This window comes from Chiloscyllium punctatum, chromosome 12 (genome assembly GCF_047496795.1).
Source record: "Chiloscyllium punctatum isolate Juve2018m chromosome 12, sChiPun1.3, whole genome shotgun sequence".
NCBI lineage: Eukaryota > Metazoa > Chordata > Chondrichthyes > Orectolobiformes > Hemiscylliidae > Chiloscyllium > Chiloscyllium punctatum.
The window spans coordinates 58,676,807-58,704,045 of NC_092750.1; the positions used below are offsets into that span (position 1 = coordinate 58,676,807).

Below are 27,239 nucleotides of genomic sequence, written 5' to 3' on the forward strand. Positions count from 1 at the left end.
TCTGGGATGACGGGCTTGTTGTGGGAGCAGAGTTTGGGGTGACTGGGCCAGTATTCCATGGGGTTTAGGAAAATGAGTGGCGATCTCAGTGAAATATACAAAACTCTGACAGGGTGAGTCAGGTTGGAAGCAGGGATGATAATTCCCCTGGCTGGGACTTCTAAAACAAGGGGCCACAGTATTAGGTACAGGCAGTCACTCTGCATTGAGATGATAATAAATGTCTGCTCTCGCTGACTGGGGAACTTGGGGAATACGCTCGTACCTGGAAACCGAGACACTGATTATAAATAAGGATTTAGAGACAGTAAAGGGATGGTGGGAGAGCAGGAGTACGGTATGGAAATGAAGGGCCAACCATGATTATTTTGAATTGGTAGCAAACTCGATGGACCAAACGTACTACTGCACCGCCTATTTTATAGCTTCCCAAGATTACTCACATTAACGGATATGTAGATCGTGTGGGGTAAGTGCTTTAAGAGATTTTTTACATGAACTAGAATGGGGAGGCTCAAAGTGTTTTCCATTCCCTATGTTTCTGTGCAGTCTGTGGAAAGCTCTGTAAATGCTGTCACAAGCTCTCAGATGTTAGGAAGGAGGTTTCTGCAGGGTCGACAGGACTGTGTTCCCATTCCCTTTTCCGACACTGATGCTGAGGCCGGGTGTTCTGTCTGCTTTCATCCTTTCAGACCGCGGAGTAGTTTGCTTCGAACAGATCTGTTGGTCAAGTCTGGTAGCTTTAATGAGTTAGCATCATGTAAAGTTCACGTGATTCTGACTCTGACATGTTCACCCACACTCGTCACTGAGCCATAGATGGTGTTGATGGCAATGACAGACTGAGGTGTTACCCTGGCAAAAAGTTACAGGTTGTGGTTAAATGCAGATCTGCTTCTCCTGCTTCTGTGGTCTACAGCACTACATGAATACGCAGTTTCGAGCTGCAATATCTGCAATGCAATTGTGCTGTCTGTTCCCCAACTCTCACTGAGACCCATTCACCCATCAGCCCTGCACTCAGTGCCCTAACCTGGTTTCTGATGTGGAAATACTTCCATTTTCATACTCTCATTCTGCTGAGGGTCTCTCTCCCCGGGTCTTGTTTCCAATCTGACACATTCCGCAAAAGCATTTAACTGATCTGAATTCAAATGTTTAATTCACCCAAATCTTTTTCATTGAGAAATACCAATCTTCTGTATTTAAAGTGAATGTGTTTCCTCTGTTTCTTTACCTGACCATGATTAAGAGCTCTGTAGTGTCAGTAATGCCAGCGTTATGCAGTCTCAGAGCCAATGAATTCTCTGGATTCCCAATCATCTTCACCACATTGTATATTTTCTCTTTTGGTTTGATGCCTTATCACTCATGGCTGCCTTGTCCTCCCATGAGTATGTTTCAAGTTCTTGGGTTTGCATTTCTGGTATTATCTTCTGAATTATCCCCAGAACCTCCTCCCATTGCTGCTCCATGGTCTTTCCTGTTCAGTTCCCCTTCCAATTAACTCTGGCCAGCTCCTCCCGCATGTCTTTGTAGTTACATTGCTTAATTATAACCACATTACATCTTGAAGAGAGCATTAGATATAAACCGAAACAAGGAGTTTTGGGAGACGGGACACAAAGAATAATTGGTGGATTTCTTAACTAGATACAAAGGGAGAACGAGAGAGAGGATAGAGATCTGGAGATGTGGAAAATGAGAAAACTACATTATCGAAAGAAGTAGATGAACATCCCCCAGTGTTTTGGCAATGCCTGTGTGCTGTGGTTCTTGGTACAGTGCATGTACAACAGAGTATTATGTTCAAATGCTGAGTCTGATGCCAGAATATTTATCTCCAATAATATGACTGACACTAGCTTTGGAAAGAACCCAGCAGGCCAAACATATTGAAGGCCCAGTAGAAAGGGGATTAACTGAAATAAGTTGGGACACCAGAATCAAGAATTTGAAGCACACATCCTGGTAAGAATGAGAGATTAGAGTTGGGAATCCCAGAAAAGGAGGGTTCGTTGAGAGGATCAAATCACGTTTTAATGTTTTATCAATTTTATACATCATATGCATCATTTTTCGTTAACTGTGTCTCTGTTGTTCATTTAAAATGTATTGTGCACATATGAAAAATGCGACTTATCTGCACACACACATTGATTAAACAGTGTATATAAAATCATTTTTCCACCATTGAAACTGTCCTGTTGTTGTGTTACGAGGATACATGAACACCAACTAGCCACCAAAAGACATGATCCACTATCACTATGTTCCATACATACAGACAAAGAAAGGCACCACTTTGACTGGGACAAAGCACACACAGATACTAAGACACGCAAGGACCTTCTTAGAGGAATGGTATTATAACCAGAAGTCCATTCTATAAACGGATCAATTTAGATCCTGTCTACATTCTCTTGTTAAAATAACCGGAAATGACATCACCCACTTTAAGAAACCAAGACCTATAAATAGAGAGGTGGGACATACCACCAGAGCTTCAGCGGAGACTCTCACTGATGATGTCACCTAGTCATGGTGATGAAACTTCTGAAAACAAACTTTTAAGCTCAGCGAGCTAACTTGCACAGATATAAATTGTTATTTTTTGTTTATTTGTGGAATTTAGGTGTTCTCTGTAGCTCATGTTTTCACAGATTATGATGTGAGGTGAGCTTTTCTAGGTGTGTGGTTTTAATTAACAAAGGGGTTCGACATTGATGTCATAACAGTTTGGGGCCTTGCCGTGTGGCACTTGCACCGACTTGAACAGATTTGAGATACAACGGGTCCCAGCAAATTCCAACTCATTGCAATTAGTGACTTTGATCTTCAAATAAAACCAGTGGGAAAATTCGTTTAATTTTATTACTTGTGGTTGGTTAAATGAAAAGTGAGGGAAATAGCTTTTAACATTACTAAAAGGTTCCCAAATTTTCCAAGGAAGTTTAGAAAGACAGGAGGAGGACATTTTTTAGAATTAGCAAATAGGTTGGAATTGGGTTTAACCAGGGAGAAAAGAGAAGCTGAAATTGTAATGGAGTTGGTTAAGCACTTTGATGTATCAGAGAAATAGGCAACTGCAGTAGAGTTAGAAAAACATAAATTGCAAATGTGGCAACTGGAGTTAGAAGATAAATAAAGGGACGGAAATAGAGAGAGACGAAAGAGAAAGACAAGAAAAAGAAAGAGAGACGGGATTTGAAATTCAGAAGTTGGGAATTAGACAAGAAATTTAAATTAACAGGATGGAGATGAAGGGAGAATGTAGGGATGTATACAACTAGGTGAGTAACTTGCCATATTTCGGTGAGAAAATTGTCAAACCCTTTTTTATTTCATTTGAAAAAATGGCTAGGCAGATAATGTGTCCAGTGAACTTGTGGGTAATGCTAGTTCAGACTAAGCTGGTAAGCACAGCTGGTAAGGTATGTGCAGCGCTGTCAGATGAGGGATCAAGAGATTATCAAGATGTCAGATTGGCTATTTTGATTGGTTATGAATTGGTACTAGAAGCATATAGACAGAAGTTCAGAAAAATAGAGACGGAACCAGGTCAGACTTATATTGAGTTTGAAAGAATTAACCACAGTCATTTTGACAGGTGGGTGCTGGTCTTAAAAATGGATAAGACCTGTGAGGCTTGAGGGAGATTAATCTGCTGGAGAAGTTAAAAGACTCACTTCCAGAGATAGTAAGAATTAATGTGAATGAATAGAAAGTTCAAGAAGTGAGAAGCGCGGCAGAAATGGCAGGTAAATATGCATTGTGGCATGTGATGAAATTTAGCTTCTGGCAGGAATTTCATCCTGTGAGGGATAGAAATTGGGAGAAGGGACGATCACACATTACAAAGCGAACAGTCGTTCACAATAGTTTACCACAGGTGAAGAAAGAAGCCCAAGGGGGTTGAAAGGTGGTGAAAGGCCTCAGGTGCTCTCACTATAAGGGAGTGGAACATATAAAATTACAGTGATGGTGGTTTAAGAAGGGCACAGGGAAAAAGTTGTTTTCACTGCAGTAAGCTAGGACACACCGTGCTGGGCGTTAAAGGAAGACACTTTGGGGAAAGATGCGGTCGAAGAGGCTACGCCCAGTGGCATTAGTGAAACTGGTAAAGGAGACCCCAAGTGGAGCCGAGGAGCTGCAGGAAATTGCACAGCCTCGGCAAGGGCTGGGTATGGGGGCAGTGCCTGATCTCTCTAAAGAATTCATCTCTGTAGATAAAGTTTACTCAGAAAGAACAGGGGGAGAAGGACAAGAAGTTATAATTTTGTGAGATACGGGATCTGCTCAGTCTGTAATAGTTGAGAAGTGAGGCGCCAGAAAAGCACAACAGATCAGGCAGCGTCCAAACAGCAGGACAATCGAATATCAGGCAGAAACCCATCGTCAGGAACATGGCGGGGGGACAAGGGGGCTGAAAGATAAATACGAGGGGAGCAGCTGGGCTGGTGGGAGGGTCATTGGGAAGGCAATAAGAAGATGTAGGTGGGAGTGATAGTGATATGTTGGAGGGTAGAATGGAGTCGATAGGTGGAAAGAAAGATGGCTAGTTAGGGCAGTCCAATAGGGCAGTGTTATGTTGAACGGTTGGATCTGGGAGAAGTTGGTGGAGGGGAGATTTGGAATTTGGTGAAGTCAACGTTGATGCTGTACAGTTTGAGGGTTCCAGCTGTCCTACCACCGATAGGAGTCCTATCACCCTCCTGTCCGACCTACCACCATCACATCCCACTTGCATCTTGCACCCCAAACTCCCTTCCACCCCAGCTCCACCCCCAACCTCCCATTTATTTCTCAACATCCTTGCCCCTCCCTTGCCTCCCACTTTCCTGATGAAGCATTTTTGCCTGAAACGCCAATGCTCCTGCCCCTCGGATGCTGCTGACATGCTGTGCTTTTCCAGCCCCACACTTTACAACTCTCATCTCCAGCATCTGCAGCCCTCACTTTCTCTCACCCTCTAATAGTAAGAGATGAAAGTATTTTCACACTTACTGGCGTGTTAATCAAGAGCGTGTTAATTTGTGGAATGGGGACAGAAATTAAGCATTCCCTTGTAACGTCAGGATGGAATGCCAAATCAAGATTAGGGAAGTAACAGTGACAGTGAGTAACAGAGTGTCAGTTCCAGGAATACAGTTTGTTCTTGGGAACGATTTAGCACGAGGCGAGTTGGGATAGGCATCCCTTGTGGTGGAGAAGCCAAAGGAAGACTAGGGAATTGGTGAGTTAAAAGAAAATTACCCAGGAATTTTTCCAGACTGTGTAGTAACAAGATCCCACTGTCATAAGTTACAGCAGGAAGGAAAAACAAACGAAAAAAAAAATGGGTTGACGCTCAGTGAACTGACACCCTGTTTGATGTCACGGTGCAGGAAAACCCTGAACAGGCAGAGGATCAGGCAGAGGGGTTTAGTCCTGAAAGGCTAATGGACTTACAACAGATATATACACACACATTCACACACACATACACATGCACTCACACAGAAAAGGAATCAAAATATATTGTCGAACGTTATTAACTTAAAGATAGAATGCTAAAATTAAAATGGAGACCCCAATAGGTTAGTGCAGAAGGGAAATGGGCCGAAGTGCACCAGATTGTGTTAGCAGCAACGTACAGTGTTACGGGTAGCTCATAAACTAACTGCAGGCGGTCACTTAGGTGTACAGAAGACTCAGGATAAGGTACAGAAGCATTTCTAGTGGCCTGGAACGCACAGGGATGCTGTTAATTTTTGTTGTATATGACATACATACAAAATGGTAGGTAAGGAACAGGCAGTAATAAAATCAGCACCTTTCTTGCCAATTCCTGCATTCGAAGAACCTTGCACGTGGGTTCTGATTAATTGCCTAGCTCCCCTTTCTAAAGTAAAAGTGGAAACCAATATTTGCTGACCATAATGGGTGTGTCTACCAGATTTCCAGAGGCAATTCTATTCATGGAGTGTCAAGGCAAAAAGGGAGGTGGAGGAGTTGGTAGCTTTCTTTACTCGCTGTGGACTGCCCAGAGAGATTCAGTCAGACCAAGCGTCTCATTTTACCACTCAGCTATTTAAGGAAGTCATGGATGGCTTAGGCATGCAGCACTTCAAATCAAGGGCGTCCCATCCTGAATCCCAGGAACCCTTGGAAAGTTAGCATCAGACGCTGAAGACTATGTTAACAGCATACTGTCAGGGTTGGCCAAATGATTGGGAAAAAGGTGCCCCATTAAATTGTTTGCCATTCGAGATGTCCTAAATAAATCTACTCACTTTGCTTCCTTTGAGATAATATTCATACATGAAGTGAGAGGTCCTTTGAAATTAATTAAATATAAATTGACAGGACCGAAGTCGGAAATCTCACACCTGGATTATGTGCATGAAGTGAAGGAAAGAGTAGACAGAGTAGGTGAGTTTGCTAAACAGTATCTGAAGAGCATAGCATAGAATGATGCAGGTGGCAGATAAAAACACTGAAACTTTGAAGATTTCCCGTGGGGATGATGTATTATTATTGCCACCAGTGGTAAGAAATCCCTTCAAAGCCAGGTTTAGTGGCCACTTTCAAATAAAAAAAAACGTGGAGTCAGTTAAACTTTCTAGTAAAGATACCAGAGATGACAAAAAACTTTATCGAGTATTTCATATGGATGAATAATGCACAGCCACATTTAAGACTCAGAAACAGAGTTGTGGCCAGATGAACAAATTGTGTAGTTTATCTGTATGATGTAGTGACCTTTAGCAAGTGATTGAAAGCTCACATGTTACCGTTGGCTGAGCATGTTGAACGATTACAAGAAGTTAACTTGGTAATAAACTTAAAGAAAACAGAATTCTCGAAGGCAGAGGTGACGTTCTTGGGACATTACATTGGACATGGAAGATTGATCCCATGGAACATAAAAACGAAGGACTTTGAGGAATTTCCACAACCATCCTCGAAGAAAGAGGTGCTTCGATTTTTGGAACTGAGTGGATTCTATCGGAAGTTTGTTCCAAACTTCAGCAGCGTATTGGCACCACTGATGGATTTATTAAAGAAGGAAACAGAATTGTGGTGGACAGAACAATGCCAGGAGGCATTTGAGAATTTTAACGCAGGATTAATCACCACACCAGCTTTAGCTACACCAAATATTCTGAAACCCTTCGAAAATTGTGTTTGATGCTCGGGATATAGGGGTCGGAGATGTATTGATACAGAAAGAGAATGATGGAATTGAATGGATAATTGGTTACTTGTTAAAAAAAACTCATTATCCACCAGAAAAAAAATACAAAATCTCCATTATTGAACAAGAATGATTAAGTTTCACACTGGCCTGACAATATTTTAATGTGTATATGACAAACAAATTGTCGGATATGGTTGTGGACAATGACAAATCTCTGGCATTTTTTGGAATATTTAAAGACCAGAATATGAGAGTATTTAATTGGAGTCTTACCTTCCTGACTTTCAACTCACAAAATGTACAGGCTGTGGCTCCTACAATGTGATAGCAGATGGGTTTTTGCGGATTTAAAGGAAAACGTTTAGATAAAATTTGACTTATTCCAGTGTTGTATTGGTGTGCAGAATTAATATGAATGATATAACTGAGATTAATACTTTTATATTTCATATAGTTGGGATTCAGAATTAGAGGAAAAGAAATGTAGCCATCTTTTCATTCTGCTGGTTCATTTTATTTTCTGAAGTGGGAAGGTGTTATGAAAACAAAAACATGTATGGGCACTTTAAGACAGATCGGGTTTTGTTGAATAGAACTTAAAGCCACAGATGCCAGCTAAAGGTCACACTGTTTCACATGTCACCATTGGCTGAGAAATGGATACCTGAGTTTTGGTTGCTGTTTTGACAGCAATTTAAATCCAACCAAAGAGTTTCAATAACGCTCAGGATACCAAAACCAACAGAATTTGAATATTATTGTTTGGACACCTGGACAGCAATCAAATTATGAGAATTATTATATCATGGGGAGTATATAAACCCAGCATTTTGAAAATAGAGGGAGAGACACTGCCATCCAACAGCAGAGTAACTGCTGTAGAGCAGAAGTGCTAATTGGCCATCTCAAACACTCTTTATCAAAGATACATGTTCATTTAAACCTACTTGCAATTAACAAGAAAATGACGGAGGGAGATCAGCAGCTGAAAGAGTGAACACAGCAGGGAAGATAGAGACTGTGTGGTCTTAAGATTTTAATGTTTCATATGTGGGTTGTTGGAACAGCATATCTACAGAGTTGGAGTCAGATAGTAACTAGCTAAGAAAAGAGGGGCTTGTATTTGTGAATAGTTGTTGTTTAGTGTTCACTTTTAAAGTTAAGAAACTAACTTGATAATTTTTGTTTAAATAGTGGAATGTAGGAGATCGGTGTCGCTCATATTTTAACAGATTACAAGGTGGGGCCAGCTTTTCTGGGTGTTTGGGTTTAATTAACAGAGGGGTTCGAGTCCACCTTGTAAATGTCCATCCACCCTAACCCCATTTACCTGCGGTTAGCCCATATGCTTCCAGTCCTTTCCTATCCACAAATTTATCCAAATGTTTTTGAAATGTTGTTAATGTACCCCCCCCTCAACCACATCTGCTGGCAGCTCATCCACGTACCAGCCCTCCGTATAAAGAAGTGGCCCCTCAGGTTCCCTATTCTTCCTTCCCCTTTAACCTTAAACTGATCCCCTCTAATCCTCGATTCTCTATACCTTGGAAAAAGACTGAGAGCATTAACCCTATCCGTACCCCTCGTGATTTTATACAGCTCTATAAGGGCTCCCTCAGTCTCTTACACGCTAAAGAAAAGGTCCTAGCCTGTCCAACCTCTCCCTGTAACTCAGACCATTGGGTTCTGGCAACGTCTTTGTAAATTTCTTCTGCACTCTTTTTAATTTAATAACTTCCTCCCTATAACAAGTTGACAAAACTGAACACAATACTCCAAGTGCGGCCTTACCAAAGTCCTGTGTAACTGCAACATAAGGTGCCAACTTCTATCCTCAATATCCTGCCTGATGAAGGCCAATGTGCCAAAAGCCTTCTTCACTGCCCTGTCTACCTGTGACTCTACTCTTAGAGAACCGTGCACCTGAACACCAAGGTCCCTCTGCCCACTGCACCCATTAAGACCCTCCCATTCACCATGAAACTCCTACCTTGATTTGAGTTTCCAAAATGCAAGACCTCACGCTTCTATATTAAATTCCATTTGCCATTTCTCGGCCCATTTCCCACCTGATTAATGTCCTGCTGCAATTTTTGATAAACCTCCTCACTGATCATGCTCCCAATTACTTTAGTGTCATCTGCAAACTTACTAATCATACCTTGTACATTCTCAACCAAATCATAGATAACAGACAGCAATGGACCAAGCCTCCGGTCTGACAAACATCCTTCCACTCAACCCTCTGCTTCCTACCATCAACCCAACTGTGTATCGAATTGGACACTTCCCCCCGCATTCTACGAGATGTAACCTTCCTGAGCAGCCTGCCATGTGGAACCTTATCAAAGGCCTTACTGAACGCCATAGAGACTATGTCTATCACTTTGCCCTCATCAAACGTCCTCGTAACTTCAACAAAGGACTCTAAGAAATTTGGGCAGCATGATCTCCCCCTCACAAATCGATGCTGACTGCTCCGAATCAAACCCTGTGTAAGTCATGGGTGCAGTCAATGATATGCTGTCCTTCACAGTAAGATGATCCGAGTACATAAGTAAAGCCATCTTCCTGCTGTTGTAGAGTCTTGCTGAGAGAGCATTTGGGGCACTCTGTACAGATTTGATCTCCTTTGTAAGGAATGATCTCCTTACCACAGACACGGGTGATGGTAACATGAGGATAGAGTGAATAAGCTGAGTGTTTAATCTGTAGAGCTGTGAGAGACGAAGAAATGGCGATGCTGAAACACGAGGAGTGGCAGTGATCACTTATTTCCAAAAGAGACATTGAGAGGGTGACAAATTCCATACTTTACCCAGGATTGATTGTCACGTGTACCTCAGTACAGGGAAACACTTTATTTATGAGCAGTGGAGGCAGATCATAGTAAGCGTGGCCAGACAGATCATAGGGTGGAAATAGACTTGTACAGAGTAAGGCATACAGGTTACACTGAACAGGACGTGCACTCGACAAGGTCAACATGAACAAGACCACCATTATTTGAACTTAGAGAGTCCATTCATCAGTCTAACGTGACTTTCCTAATAGTTTATATGCCTAAATTAACTCTTCCCACATTATTGTGCAGTCGGCGAGAGAACCCTGTACTGAACATCAGGTTATTCACAATCCGCAACAGCAGCCACAATACCTTCCATCTGAAACAGGTAGCCATTAACACCAGCTTCCTCCCTGCATAGAGAACACCATGCTGGCTTCTCGGAGTGGAACATGCCGTCTTGAGACTTCACACAAGACATATGGCCTCCCTCCTCACCACTAGAAAACCACGTTAATGTCCCACATGTGTATCATCAGCAACAGAGCCAAGAGGAACAACGTGGATCAGTCTGTCTATGCAGCTTCTGCCCCACTTGTTCATCATGTTAGAGCATCAATTAGGAGACACTTAAGACTGCCGATGCTGGAGATCAGAGGAGAGTATCAATTGCTGATAAAGCACAGCGGGTCAGGCAGCATCCGAGGACCAGGAGAATCGACGCTTTGGGCATAAGACATTCATCAGGAATCAGCAAAAATTACCTCATTCTGCCCCCGTGTAAGTGTATTGAGGTGGGAATGGCCTCCTGCTGTTCCTGTGTAAGTGACTCAAGGGAGTGATTGGCTTCAAACTCGTCCGATTGGACCGGGCCAAGGGCCTGACTGGTTAACCCTGGTTCCTGTTTGACAGCTCATTGTACTGACTAGTGTGACAATGCTGCAGCTTTAAGAGGTTATTTTGTCCTGGTTTCTTTTAAGAGTGAGATTGAACGATCGTTACCAAGCTGGTTAGTAAAGACCACTTGAGTAAACAGCTAGGGAGGCCTTGTGTTTATTTTAATGCAGCCTGAATGGGCGTGGCCAGCTCTCCCAGATTAGGATCACTGGGGTTTGTTTTCTCAGTAACATCAGAAACTATTGGGGTCTCCACAGAGTTGGAAGCTTCAGGGAATGTTTCCTGGTTGCTACTCTCTCTGAAATTTCTCTTGATGCTGTTTTTAATTCCTGGATTGGAGAAATGTTTGTGACATTCTGTGTCTGAATATTCCTTTTTGCCAAGGGCTGTGTTTATGGGATTTCCCGATATTGGAACAGTTCATTAGTAATAGTTCCTAGATGTATTTTTCTGCTAACTTGTCCAATAGAATTACGTTATTCTAAATTCCTCTTTCTTTGGTTTCATTTCACCTTTCGTGTTTAAGTAGATGGTGTTTTGCTTCACGCTGAGTAGTTTGACCAGTCACATGGCATCTGGTACAGACATTTTACATTTCATTTAAAATAAGAAAACATTAGGATCCATGCTACCGCCTTCAAATATTTTCGAGGGGCTCTGTGTGGTCCATCACACCAGACTCCCTGTCTTCCTGAGTAATAGGCTGGAGGCACTGAAAGGGCTGTCTCTGTTATTCTCCAATAGAGTCAATGGGCTGAATGGCTTCCTCATATTCCTGTGAAACCAGCGTGAGGTGCTGAATGAACTCTTGTTTTACTGTGGCAATGTACAGTTCCCGCCAGTGCTGTTACATGAATGTTACGGACACTTTAACGGCGCAAGCCTCAATGGAGTCTGGGTCTTGCTGCACATGGACAAAGACCAGTTCAGGAGCTGACGGGGGACAAAATGTTCTGAACATTGTGGAATCTTCAGTGATCATCCCCACTTCTGATCTTATGGTGGGGAGGGTGGGGGCGGGGAGACATTGATGAAGCAGCAGAAGATGTTTGTGAAGAAAAAGCTACCCTAAGGAACTTCCACAGAGGTGACCCAGGACTGAGATGGTGAACATCTTCCTTTGTGCCATGTTTGACCCCAAACACTGGAGAGGTTACTCTGATTCCCATTAAGTCCAGTTTGTTAAGCTCCTTGATGTCAACAGACGTCAACTACTGCCTTGATATCGGGGCCAGTCATTTTTACCTGAACCCTTGAGCCAACCTCTTTTGTTCACATCAATAGGCCATGATATAGGAGCAGCAAGTGTTTTCTTCAAACAGGTGGGATTGAATGTCAGGATTTCTCTTTTCAAGAGTGTTTGGGGAGCTAGATGACTGAAAGTATTTGAAGAGGAGGTCGATGGATATTGACCTGTCAGAGAGTTGAGGGCTATGAAGAATTAGGTATGAAAGAGGATTTGAGGTCAGGAGCAGATCAGCCATGATCTTAGTGAAGGGCAAGGCAGGTTTGGGGAGTGAACGACATTCCCATGTTTCTGATGTTCTCACATTCTGTTATTGGAAAGTTAGTGGGTGTTATTTTAATGAATGTTCTGTTATTGCATATTGCAGTCAGGGCGACCAGATGATTTTGTGAGCCATCTCTGGGTGAGGTATGTGGGCTGTATTCACAGTGAAGCAACATGACCAACAAATGGAGCACAAGCTGCAGATAGGGGAAGCTTTCTAAAGAGAGATGAGGGGCCTCTTTCATACCCATGCCTGGGTTTTCCAATTACATTTCCCAAATCACCTCAAAGCGTGTGCGACCATCTTGAGGGACTGAATTGTCTCCTCTGTTTCTGTGCACCAGGTTATACGAGTAAGCGTCCTCCAACTGTTCCTGCCTAGCAGGTATGAGGGGCTGAATGGAACACAGGAACATGGGACTGAGGAGCAGGAGTGGGTCATTAGATACTTTGAGCCTTCTCCACCTGGCAGTAAGATTGTGGCTGATCAGGTTGGGATCTCAGCCCCAATTCCCTGTCTGTATCCCATTATCCGTGACTCAATTATTTGTCAAATATTTAGTAATGCAGCTTTCTATCAATGTGAACATAGAGGCACGATAAACTTCCAGAGAAGAGAAGTCCGACTTGAAAGGACCTTACAGAATGTTTCATCATCCCTCTTATAGAATCGGAGAGCCATGCAGAATGAAAGCAGACCCTTTAGTCCAATCTGTTCACTCCGATCAGATATCAGTCCCATTTGCCAGCATTTGGTAAATATCCCTACTTTTTAAAATGTGCGATTGTAACCGCCTTCAGCACTTCCTCTGACAGCACTTTCTGTACACACCACTCTCTGTGTGAAACATTTACCTATAGATCCCTTCTAAATCAATCCCCTCGCCTTCAACCTATGCTGTCTTGTTCTGGACTCCCCTACCCTGGAGAGCAGAAGGTGGCTGTTCAGAATATCCATGCCCCTGATGGTTTTATAAACCTCTATAATGTCACCCTTCAGCCTCTGACACTCCAAGGGGAAACACCTCAACCTAATCAGCCTCTCCCTAAAGCTCAAACCTCCAGTCCTGGGACATCTGTGTAAGTCATTTCTGCAGAAAACCGAGTTGTACGCAGTATTCTTAAAGTGGCTTCACCAACGTCCTGTACAGATACAACATACCACCACAACTCCTGTACTCAATGCTCTGACTGATTAAGGCAAATGTGCCAAATGTGTTCTGCACCACACTCTCTACCACGTTTCCACTTTCAAGGAACAATGCACCTGCAGCCCTATGCCCCTTTGTTTCACAACACTCCCCAGGACCTGACCATGAAGAATATAATGTCTGCCCTGATTTGCCTTCCCAAAATGCAAAGCTTCATTTTTCTTTAAATAAAACTTTATCTGTTACTACTTGCATCTTTGTCCCATCTAATTGAGGTCTTGTTGTACTCTGAGATAATCTACTACATCACCATTCTGATGTCATCTATATACTTACTAACTATTGCCCCTATATTCACATCTAAATCCTTTACATAAATGATAAAATACAGTGAACTCAGTCCTGATTCTTACAGCACACTGCTGCTCACAAGCCGCCAGTCTGAAAAATATCCCTCTTCCTTCAAGACATTTGTGACTAGCTCCTTCTGTATCTTATGTCACTGAAACTTACTAATCTGTCTACCAATCAGAATGAATTACTAGCTATGAAGAGAGGCTGAGTAGGTTAGGTTTATTTTCACTAGATAAAAGGAGATTGAAGGGGGACCTGATTAATGTTTGCAAAATCATGAGGGGTATAGCCAGTGTGGATAGAGACAAGCTTTTTCCCAGGTTGAAGCATTCAATAACGAAAGGTCGTGCTTTCAAAGTGAGAAGAGTAAAGTTTAAGGGGGATACACGCGGTGAGTACTTCACACAGAGGGTAGTGGGCATTTGGAACACGTTGCTAGCAGAGGTGGTAGAGGTAGGCACGGTAGATTCATTTAAGATTCGTCTGGACAGATGCATGAGGAGGTGGGGAGCAGAGGGATACAGATGGTTAGGAATGGAACGACTGATTTAGACAGTACATTTGGATCGGCTCAGGCTTGGAGGGTGAAGGGCCTGTTCCTCGGCTGTAAATTTTCTTTGGTCTTTGGTCTTTAAATGAACACCTTGCTGAAGTCCATTTAGACAATGTCTACCAAACTGCCTTCATCAATCTTCTTTGTCACCTCTTCAAAAAACTCAACCAAATTAATGAGACATGATTTCCCATGCAGAAAACTACGTTGTCTACCCCGATCAGCCCTTGCCTTCCCAAATGTATGTAAATGCTATTCCTCAGAAACCCCCCCAACAACTTACCCACCACTGACATCAGGCTCACCCGTGTTTCGTTCCCCGGCTTTTTGGGGTCACTGTTTCCTTTTCTAGTCCCACTCCTCCACTGCTCACAACAAATATTAAATGTAACCAGGTTGGTGATATGGCAGATGATATCGGTCTCAGACTGGGTCAGGGTCAGTTTTAGGAACAAGTTAGGCTAGTTTCTTTAATCTGCTAAAACAACACGTTTATGATCCAGAGCAATGTTACTCAAACTATGATGGAAAGATGAATGGCAAACTGTTTGAGTATTGCAATAATATAATCAATATTTCCCTTTCTAAAAACACACACACATACACACACACGCACACACACACAGACACACACACAGACACACACACACACACATAAACACACACAGACACACACACACAGACACACACACTGACACACACACAGACACACACACACACACGCACAGACACACACACACACACGCACAGACAGACACACACACACTGACACACACACAGACACACACACACACACACTGACACACACACACACTGACACACACACACATTAACACACACACAGACACACACACACACAGACACACACGGACACACACACACTGACACACACACACATACAGACACACACACACAGACACACACACACACTGACACACACACACACACACTTTTAACTTGAAAGAACTTTGTCCAAATATTATTGGAACTCATGACAAAGGAAAAATTGTGAGATTGTCCAAAACATTATTCTGCTTCTGAAGATATTGTACTCACACAAGCTGCTAGCAATGGGATTTCATCCTGGGAGAGTTTGGATTTGACTGAATTCCCTTTGCTTTATGCAGTGAGTAGATTCCAGTGAATTCTGGTTATGGATCATCCAAAGGGTAGCACGGTGGTTAGCACTGCTGCCTCACAGCACCAGGGATGTGGGGTCGATTCCAGCCTTGGGTGACTGTCTGTGTGGGGTTTGCACATTCTCCCCTTGTCTGCGTGAGCTCCTAATGGGTGATCCAGTTTGCTACCACAAACTGTGTAGGTTCGGTGGATTGGTCATGCTAAATTGCCCGTAGTGTTCAGGGATTTCTAGGTTATGTGCAATAGTCAGGGGTAAATATAGGGAAATGGGTTGGGAAGGTTGGTATGGACTTGTTGGGTCCAAGGGCCTGTTTCAACACTGTAGGGATTCCATAAAAATAAGAACGGCAACGATGACTGTAGAGTTTCTTTTTTAGCTCGCACACATTGCTGTGATGAGGAACAATGAAGGAGAGAGAGTGCAATAGGCCACTCCTTCTCAGGCAGATTACATTTTCTCCCTCTCTGAGCTGAATCACACAGTAATGTCATCCTCTCCCAAACTGGACCATGTGAGGTCTCCTTGTACATTGTCCAAACTATGTCTCTATCACATTCCCTGTTCCATGTAGGTGCATCTTTGCTGCTGTAATACACAGAGCCATACCCTGAGCAGAAAAAGGTCTCGGTCAATTTGAAATATGTTTACATGTCCCTGCATCATTAAAAAATAAAATGTTTACTTTATTCAGTATACCTGCGTTAAACTGAATGCATTTTTTAAAGAAATACAGAAATTGCTGGAAAAGTTCGCCAGGTCTCTCAGTACCCAGATGCTGTAGTTGTACCAGCCTCCACCACTTCCTCTGGCAGCTCATTCCATACGCACACCACCCTCTGTGTGAAATGGTGCCCTTTCGGCCGCATCAAAACCTTTTCCCTCTCAATTTCCACCAATGCCCTCTAGTTTTGGATGTCCCTAACCTGGGGAAAACCCCTGACTACTCACCCTAACTATGGCCATTTTGATTTTATAAACATTTGCTGCAAAATGTGACCCCAATCAACACGAATGGCTGTACTTTCAGTCATCCTGGGTCTAAATTCTGAAATTCAATACTGACACCTCTTCCTTCTCCATCAAGTCACAATTCTAAATCCATTTTAATCAGTTTGTTCAGATGTATCCGGAGACACCTCTGTGGGCTTTACGCCTAGACCTTTGTGCCCGGAGGCAGGGACACTAGCATCACTCAGCAATATCCATAAAGCTATAAGAGTATTCTCCTGTGTGTTTGTTCATCAGACTGTCCTGACATGCTGGGACATACCTCTGCAATAGGCAGGACTTGAATCCAGGACTTCTCGTCCAGAGCTAGGAACACTACCACACAAGTTCAGGAATTGGAATCAAATCCAGAGCTCTGGCTCAGAGGCAGGGACATTACCCACTACACTACCATACCCAGATTTTGGGTCATATTTTAGTGCCCACTTTAAGCTCAGTGTGGATTTATTATAATCAGGTTGCCATTACTGAATTACAAACAACACTTTGCATTGTTAAACAAATGCAAGATATTTGTCTCAACTGTAGGATATTGAGGGTACGTGCCGTGCCATCGAAATTAAATATAAACATCTTTAATTGCTATTATCTGTAGTCTGCAATATTAAGGAAAGAAATCCTGCAGACACACTCTGCCCAATGAAGGGTCTCAAATAGATATTTATTACTGATCACCAGAGACGAAGGAAGAGCTTAATTTCTGACCCCAAAGCACCAATCACTCTTACTCAAATCTCACGTGTGACTCCCCTTTTCCTAAAACCATGAAATGACACCAGGCCGGTGATTACTGTCCAGCCTCTCCTCCCCACTGACTGTGTCTGCAATCTGTCCCTCCTCTCCCTAACCACACAAGGCAAACCAAGCTCAGGGTCTTTGTGAAAATCAAGGCCAGAGTGTGCAGGCCTCCTGGAGACGGATGGGTGTTTTAAAATTGAAGGGGGAGGGGGAGGTGGCAGTAATATCACACACTGGGCTGAGGGGTGGCTGATGGAGTTTAATTTGGATTAATGCGAGGTATTGGGTTTGGTCAATCAAACAACAGCAGGACCTATACAATTAAAAGAAGAGCCTTTGGCAGTGCTGTAGTACAGAAACCTAGGCCGTCAAGTTTAATTCTTTAAAATGTGCATCTCATATAGATAGTGTGGTTAAGAAGGTGTTTAACACACATGTCTTCATAGGACAGACCTTTGAGTATCGGAATTGGGACGTCATGTTGTGATTGTACAGGACATTTGTGAGACCTCTTCTGGAATATTGTGTCCAGTCTGGTCATCCTGCCCGCCCATTCCATAGGCACACCTCCCTCTGGGTGAAACAGCTGCCCCTTATGTCACTAATGAATGTTTCCCCTCTCACCTTTAGCCTATGTCCTCTAGTTTTGGACTCCCCGTACCCTTAGAAAATACCTTGACTATTCACTTTGATATTACTGACATTGATATTATTAAGCTGGAGAGTTTTGAGAAGAGATTAACCTGGATGTTGCTGGGAAAGGAGGGAGTGAGCTATAAGGAGAGGCTGGATCGGCTGGGACTTTTTTCACTGAAGAATATGAGATTAAGCAGTAACTTTACAGAGGTTTATAAATTAATGTGGGGTACAGAGAAGCTGAAGGACTGATGTCTTTTCTCTAGAGTTGGGGATTCAAAACTGAGGGATTTTTAAGGTGTGAGGAAAAAAGATTTACGAAAGTCATGAGAGGTAATAATGTTAGACAGAAGCTGGCTTGTGTGTGGAATGAACTTCCAGATGAAGTGGTGAAAGTAGGGACAGTTACAACATTTAAAGGACATTTAGATCAGTCCATGGATAAGACATCAGTTTGGATGGTGCTGTGAGCAGCTGCCCTTTCCCTCCCCCTCTCTGAATGAATCTGTTGGTTTTTACCCTCTGCCAATGTCTGTGCAGTGGCGTGGGGAGGCCAGCAGAGGGTGGCATTGCATCACTTTAAGCACCACAGAGACTGCCAGACCTGCCCCACACAGATACACACAGATACACACACGGGGATGGTTAGGGCATGGCGTGAAGCTCATCTGGTAACTTAAATGAAACATAAAGAAATGCTCAATTCGCCTCGTAAACTGTTAAAATATGAGTGACAGAGAACTCCCAAATTCCACTGTTTAAATAAAATCATCAATTTATTTTTTCACTCTGAAAGTGAACATTTTACATCAACTATTCACAATTCTGGGACTCTCTTTCTCTTAACTGCTTATTACCCGACTCCAGCTCTACAGCAATATACTGTTTCTGGGTCTGCCATCCTCTCGTATCACAGGTGCTTGTAAGCTCTCAGTTCAGAACAGCATTCCCTCTCTCTTACAGTTATAGTACACCTTTTCAACTTCACCACATTATACCCTGATGAATATCGATAAGTGGGACCTATCCGGATTTCTCTTGCTCTGTGGTTTGTCAATATTTCATTCGCTCTGTCTGGTGTGTGTCAGGACTTTTGTTGTTCCATTGACAGTATGTCATTATTAGACACTGTCCGTGGGAGTATATCAGTATTTCACTTGCTCAGACTCGTGTATGTGGGGCAGGATTTCAGTTGTTTCATGGGGACTGTGACACTATAACAATCTCAATGTTTGTAGGTGGCACCGAACTTGGAAGAACTCTGAAGTCTATGGAGGTCATTGTGGAACTCTAACACGACAGTGACACGTTGGAGTAGTGTTCAAGTGTAAGGCAGGTGGGGATCAATGCAGAGCAGTTTGAGGTGATACACTTTGGTAGGAATGACAATGAAAGACAGTTTAAAACAGGCCGTACAGTTATAAAGGGGGTGCAGGAGCAGAGGGCGCTGGGTGTATATGAGCACAGATTGTTGAAGATATCAGGACAAGTGGGGAGAGCAGTAACTATCACAGATTAGTTTCAGTATCTGAGCTGTTTCCAGGGGGAGGTGTAGGAGGTAGTCTCCGTGCTCCCTTCCTGGGAGGTGGTGGTGACGATGTGATGTGAGCCCACCCTCCTGCCCACCGAGACCGTGGGGATTCCATTTGTACCAGCTCGAGACAAAAGGGAGATGGCATCAGGGCCACCGCTTCTAAGTTGTGCCGGGGGGAATCGGAGCTGCCAGTGGGTTTAAAGTGAGAATTGCCCTTCACTGAACATTGCTCCTTACTCGGTCGGTGGGACGTGGATGTTTCAGAATCTCCACACGAGGTGTTCCGGTCCTCTCCAGCTCCTACCAGGGTCCTCCCCATGTGGCAGGGGGAGGAGGGGGGGAGGGAACGGATATCGGACAATCCACCACCCGGCTTGGCCCTTTCTGTCCTATTCCAGGCTGTTTCTCCTGCAATGGGAGAAAGGGAGGGAGGGTGGGAGTATGTGACCCTGCTGTTAGTGCTGGTATAGGTGGGGGACATGTGGAGGGGTATGATAGAATCAGACCACAGTGTTGTTCCCATGCAGTGTTATTAACGTGAGGGGTAAAGTGGAGGGAGGAAGTGAGAGAGATGAAGAGGGAGAAGGAGAGGGGGGGAGAGAGAGAGAGAGAGAGAGACAGACAGACAGACAGCAGGAGAGAGGGAGAGAGAGAAAGCGCGCGGCAGTGGGGAAGATGCTATAACAGATATACCGTGAGTGTGAGGGAGCAGAGAGAATACAGTGACCCTTATCCTGACAGAGTGGGGAAGGTTATTGATGCTTGTCCTGTATTGCTGGACATTTCTTCAGACCCCAGATACTGCACTGAGCTGGGTGGGGAGCTCAGACCATACTCGGTGGGTCTGGTGGTGTGTCCCCCTCTGGGAAGAAAATGATTCCCGTCTGTACTAGCCCATCCACCAGGCCCTCCGTGCCCCTGTCAACAAACCCTAGTGTAAGTCACTTATCTGCCATGCTCGGGGTAAACTGTATAGGGCAGCTCCAAACTCAGAAAGCTCAACTGTGTGCCCATTGGGCTTTTAAACATGGCACTAGTGCCAGAGATCATGGAATATCCAGGGGCATCCGGACGATGGTGTGCACCTCCAGTCATGATGGGTGAGATCATCTGGCTGGTATTGAATGAGAGGGACACTATGGGGTGGTGTGGGTAGTTAATGAGGTGAGTCTGATAAGATAGCATAAGAAAACTAGCTCGGTCTGTTGCGGTTGATCCCTCTGTCCCAGTCAATTAAAATGGCACTGAGAGAAATTATTGTCAGAATCTGTCCAATGAATATTGGACTCTGTTGAAACCAGTCCCATTTACAAAGCTGGAGAACAAATGTTCATACAAAACTCTCCATCATTTCACCTCACACCAATATCCCTTTTTCCCATCTTTCCTGGGAAGACAGGCTCTTGTTACAGGATGCTATCGAAGTGTCTACATTTCAGTATTCTGCAACCTGGGAACACATCCTTCCATGACACTGTCTCTCAGTCTCCCCCTCTCTGTCTCCTTCCCAAACCACTCCCATGTGGTGATATTTAAACTGAGTCCCCCGCCATCTCTCTCTGGCAGTGATGTTCACACCCATAGCAACCCCTTATCACGGCACAAAGGAGATTATGGAGCTGTAAATGGGTGGGAGCTGCACATCCTGTCACTTCCATCTCGGGCTGCAAGTTTCCCCACACTGGGCAGGGGTCTAACACAGTGTTACTGAGCAACGCGCAGGGGTGGGGTACACAGTCCTACATAATGGGAAGGTAAATGCTCCTGGGTTACAGATCAATGCACTGGGGTGATGTACACAGACCTACATGCTGGGAGGGTAACTGCTCCTGGGTTACAGATCAATGCACTGGGGTGGGGTACACAGTCCTACATGCTGGGAGGGTAAATGCTCCTGGTTGACAGATCAATGCACTGGGGTGGGGTACACAGTCCTATATGCTGGGAGGGTAACTGCTCCTGGGTTACAAATCGATGCACTGGGGTGGTTTACACAGTCCTACATACTGGGAGGGTAACTGCTTCTGGTTTACAGATGAATGTACTGGGGTGGGGTACACAGTCCTACATGCTGGGAGGGTAACTGCTCCTGGTTTACAGATCAATGCACTGGGTTGGGGTACACAGTCCTACATGCTGGGAGGGTAACTGCCCCTGGGTTACAGATCAATGCACTGGGTTGGGGTACACAGTCCTACATGCTGGGAGGGTAACTGCTCCTGGGTTACAGATCAATGTACTGGGGTGGGGTACATAGTCCTGCATGCTGGGAGGGTAACTGCTCCTGGTTTACAGATCGATGCACTGGGGTGGTGTACACAGTCCGACATGCTGGGTGGGTAACTGCTCCTGAATTACAGATCAATGCACTGGGGTGGGCTACACAGCCCTCCATGCTGGGAGGGTAACTGCTCCTGGGTGACAGATTAATTCCCGGGTGATCACTGCACAGATCGCTATCTAGTTGAGGTTTATAGATAATGCAATTATATGGATTCGGTAGCTCCTTCTGCTGGATGGATATTTGTTTCAGGTTCACACATTAGTGCCCTGCTGTGGTCTGCACAGCTCCCTGTGCTGCACAGATATCTAGTCCGGGGTTATAGATCAATGCATTGCTGTGGTCTGCACAGCTCCCAGTGCGGAACAGATATATGGTCTGGGTTTATAGATCAATGCACTACTGTGGTCTGTGCAGTGTCCCACACTGGACAGATTGCTGGATTGTATTGTCCCAGTGTAATGGCTGAATCTGCACATTGCTTCACCCTGGCCATATTGCTGGATTGTATTGAGCAGTGCAATGGATGAATCTGGACAGATTGCTGTGTTGTACTGAGCAGTAAACTGTCCTGGTCTGTACAGTGTTCCACGGTGAACAGATATCTCCCCGGGGTTGATGGTGTCCGGGCTGGTTCTGGGAGGTGGATTGAGAATGTGGTATATCTCACCATTTCAGCTGATCTGGGAAAGCCTTTCGTTCCCATTCCTGTGATTGGACCCTCCGTCTCACACCACATTAATGTTACAGTGTGTCCAGGCACAGGACAACATGTTGGCGGGGTGGGTAGGGGGGAAAGGTCATGGTCAGGTCAAGGGGTTCCCCGGAATGGTCTGTCCCTGACATTCTATAACTGCCATTCCCCGGAACGTTCTGTCCCCGACATTCTATAACTGACATTCCCCGGAACGTTCTGTCCCTGACATTCTATAACTGTCATTCCCCGGAACGTTCTGTCCCCGACATTCTATAACTGACATTCCCCGGAACGTTCTGTCCCTGACATTCTATAACTGTCATTCCCCGGAACGTTCTGTCCCTGACATTCTATAACTGTCATTCCCCGGAACGTTCTGTCCCTGACATTCTATAACTGACATTCCCCGGAACGTTCTGTCCCTGACATTCTATAACTGACATTCCCCGGAACGTTCTGTCCCTGACATTCTATAACTGTCATTCCCCGGAACGTTCTGTCCCTGACATTCTATAACTGCCATTTCCCGGAACGTTCTGTCCCTGACATTCTATAACTGACATTCCCCGGAACGTTCTGTCCCTGACATTCTATAACTGACATTCCCCGGAACGTTCTGTCCCCGACATTCTATAACTGACATTCCCCGGAACGTTCTGTCCCCGACATTCTATAACTGACATTCCCCGGAACGTTCTGTCCCCGACATTCTATAACTGACATTCCCCGGAACGTTCTGTCCCCGACATTCTATAACTGACATTCCCCGGAACGTTCTGTCCCCGACATTCTATAACTGCCATTCCCCGGAACGTTCTGTCCCTGACATTCTATAACTGACATTCCCCGGAACGTTCTGTCCCCTGACATTCTATAACTGCCATTCCCCGGAACGTTCTGTCCCTGACATTGTTTGTGAACGGCCGGACGTCAGTGAATTGAACAAACGATAAGATCCCGAGGGAAGAGATCCCGTTCCAGGGAGAAGGAGACACTGTTCCGAAGGCCCCTCAGGCAGTTAAAGGGGTGAATACATTTTCCCTGCGTTTACATTTCTCCACGACACAGGATCGACCACAATTTAGACCAAAATACAGGAATTCCCAAACTCCGTTTGTCTTCAGGAAACTGGGAGAGAATCCTTCAGGACAGCAACGTTTCCACCCTCCGTATTAGGAACTGGGAAGGAGTGACCTGTGTCTGCTCTCGAGTGATCGAGTGTGTGGGAATGTTCTAGAAACCATTTGTCCTTATGGATGTGTCTCTGTGTGTTTGGGGAGGGAGGGTTTCTTGTGGTTTATGTCACATTTTTGTCAGTAATTCCGACCTTCCCATTTGTTATTCCAGCTCCAATTATTTTAATAAATCCCTGAATACAGGGACACATTTGAAAATCTCACTGGGTCCCCGATCAAACGGGCCCCTTTGCCTCCAGGCTGATGGATAATGGGTTTGTTTTCCTTCCTCACAGTTAACGTAGTGACCATCTACGTCCTGCTTTATAAAGATTGTGGATTGTCTCCATGTGTCAGACGTTACCTGGGGGCCATGGTAGCGGCGGATCTCCTGGTCATTATCCTCGACCTGATCCTGAGACACATTCCCATTGTTTATGTGGAACAGTTATATTTCCTGATGGTCTCCGTCCCCGTGTGTAATATCCACGCCGTCCTGCTTTATGCAGCCACTGACTGCTCTGTCTGGTTCACCATCACTTTCACCTTTGATCGGTTTGTGGCCATTTGTTGCCAGAAGCTGAAAAGTAAATATTGCAGTGAGAAAACGGCGGCTGTGGTTCTGGGAGCAGTGACTGTGCTGAGCTGTTTAAAGAACATTTTCTGGTATTTTATGCTCAAGGCTCGGTATCGGCTGATGAACCTCCCCTGGTTTTGTTCTGTAACAGACGGTGTTCTATCCTCCATTGTCTGGGTCACAATCGAGTTCCTCCACCACATTCTAACCCCGTGTGTCCCATTTTTCCTGATTCTGCTGCTCAATGTTCTCACCGTCAGACACATTTTAGTGACCAGCAGAGCCCGCAGGAGACTCCGCGCTCACACCAATGGGGACGCTCAGTCTGACACTGAAATGAGAAACCGAAAAAAATCCATCATTTTACTGTTTGTGATCTCGGCCAATTTCATCCTGTTATGGTCAACGTTCATGCTGTATTCTATATGGTACCGGATGTCGTGGATTGTGTATACCCCTGTGAATCTCCATCCCTTTGTGCAGGAATTGGGCTTCATGCTGCAGCTCCTCAGTTGCTGCACAAACACCGCGATTTATGCCGTGACCCAGACTAAGTTCAGGCAGCAGCTGAAGAATGTGCTGAAATATCCCTTCACCCGAATCCATCCATCAATCAAATTCCCTCATTAATCACACCATCCGGGATTTTCTCATTTCAGTTCAGTGTTTCAGCGATGGAGCAGCCTGTCGCTATGGTAACAGACTGAGGGTAGGGCTGGTTTGTCCATCCTTATCCCACAGGGGGGTTACAGGGAAACATTTCAATGTTTCTCACAACTCAGGGGCCAGTGAGATAAGGCACCATCCCACTGACTGTATCCATCACTTCCATTTGTAACCAATAAAAATGTTGATTAAAGCGTGCCGAGCAGCAGAGTGACCGATGTTGTTGTGTGTCTTTGTGTTGGAGAAGCTGAACTGGAGAGAGACAGACTCAGCCCCAAGTCCTGGTCCTCAGGGAAGGGGAGGGCACCGCGCCCTGAGCTCAGGAGCTGGGTTTAACTCCCTCTGACCCCCCCATTCCAACCTGGCCTCCCCAATTCCTCACCCCCACTTTTCCTCCTCAATTCTCTCCATCTCTCCCTTCCTGCACAATCTCTCTTTCTCACCACCTCTCCCTTTCACTCTCTCTGGTCCCCTCTCAAAGCCCCCAACCCCAGTTTCTCCACCTGCCTCCACTATTCTTTCTGCCTCACTCTCCCCCTCGCTCTCTCTCACACCCCCAACATGAGTTTATCCACCTGCCTCCATTCTTCTCTCTCCCCCTCACCCTCTCTCTCTCTCTCTCTCTCTCTCTCTCCTGCCGTCTCTATCTCCTTCTCACAATTCTGGCTCTACCCCATTTTCCCCACCTCCCACTTCCCACATCTCTCGATCATCTCACACCCACAAGCCCCCCCACCCCCCCAACCCCCACAAGCAGACTCACCACCAACCTGCAGTCTCTGGGTCAGAGGGAGAGGGAAGGACCAGGGAGACAGAGTGTGTCAGAGAGAGAGAATAAGGGCGGGACAGAAGGGAGAGAGATTCGGTTAGAGAGAAACGGAGGGTGGTGGGGAGAGAGAGACCAAGATAGGGAGATCGAGAGTGAGAGAAGATGGAGAGAGAGCGAAGGAGCAGGGAAAGACAGAGAGAGAGGGAAGGGAGAAATAAGGTGAGGGAGGGAGGGAGAGAGAGAGAAATAGGGGAGGACATAATGAGAGAGGGGTCAGAGAGAGGGGGGGCAGAGAGAGAGGGTGACAGAGAGAGAGGGAGACAGAGAGAGAGGGGGGCAGAGAGAGAGGGAGACAGAGAGAGAGGGGGGCAGAGAGAGAGGGGGGCAGAGAGAGAGGGAGACAGAGAGAGAGGGGGGCAGAGAGAGAGGGGAACAGAGAGAGAGGGGGACAGAGAGAGTGGGGGACAGACAGAGAGGGGGGCAGAGAGAGAGTGGAACAGAGAGAGAGGGGACAGAGAGAGAGGGGGACAGAGAGGGGGACAGAGAGAGAGAGGGGGACAGAAAGAGAAGGGGACAGAGAGAGAGGACAGAGAGAGGGGGACAGAGAGAGGGGGCAGAGAGAGGGGGGCAGAGAGAGAGGGGGACAGAGAGAGGGGGGGCAGAGAGAGAGGGGGACAGAGAGAGAGGACAGAGAGAGGGGGACAGAGAGAGAGGGGGACAGAGAGAGAAGGGGACAGAGAGAGGGGACAGAGAGAGGGGGACAGAGAGAGGGGGCAGAGAGAGAGGGGCAGAGAGAGAGGGGGCAGAGAGAGGGGCACAGAGAGAGAGGGGGGCAGAGAGAGAAGGGGACAGAGAGAGAGGGGAACAGAGAGAGAGGGGGACAGAGAGAGGGGGACAGAGAGAGAGGGGGCAGAGAGAGAGAGGGAGAAGGGGACAGAGAGAGGGGACAGAGAGAGAGGGGGGCAGAGAGAGAGGGGGCAGAGAGAGGGGGCAGAGAGAGTGGGAGACAGAGAGAGGAGGGACAGAGAGAGAGGGGGACAGAGAGAGAGGGGGACAGAGAGAGGGGGGGGCAGAGAGAGAAGGGGACAAAGAGAGAGGGGAACAGAGAGAGGGGACAGAGAGAGAGGGGACAGAGAGAGAGGGGGACAGAGAGAGGGGACAGAGAGAGGGGGACAGAGAGATGGGGCAGAGAGAGCGGGGGCAGAGAGAGAGGGGAGCAGAGAGAGAGGGGGCGGGGGGGCAGAGAGAAGGCGAGAGAGAGAGGGAGGCAGAGAGAGAGAGGGGGGAGAGAGAGAGGGTGACAGACAATGTGGGGGACAGAGAGAGAGACACACACAGAGAGAGGGAGACAGAGAGAGAGGGAGACAAAGGGAGAGGGGAACAGAAAGAGAGGGGAACAGAGAGAGTGGGGGACAGAGAGAGAGGGGGGCAGAGAGAGAGGGGGCAGAGAGAGGGGGGGCAGAGAGGGGGGGCAGAGAGAGAGGGGGACAGAGAGAGAGCGAGAGAGAGGGGGCAGAGAGAGAAGGTACAGAGAGAGAGGGAGACAGAGAGAGAGGGGAACAGAGAGAGAGGGGACAGAGAGAG

General features: G+C 45.7%; 1 protein-coding gene across 8 annotated transcripts in view; it reads left to right on the plus strand.

Annotated features, from left to right (window-relative positions):
- The window catches only part of LOC140483865 (protein bassoon-like), a 645,800-nt gene that overhangs the window by 144,863 nt on the left and 473,698 nt on the right, over window positions 1–27,239 (plus strand). The gene's annotated exons all lie outside the window — the stretch shown is intronic.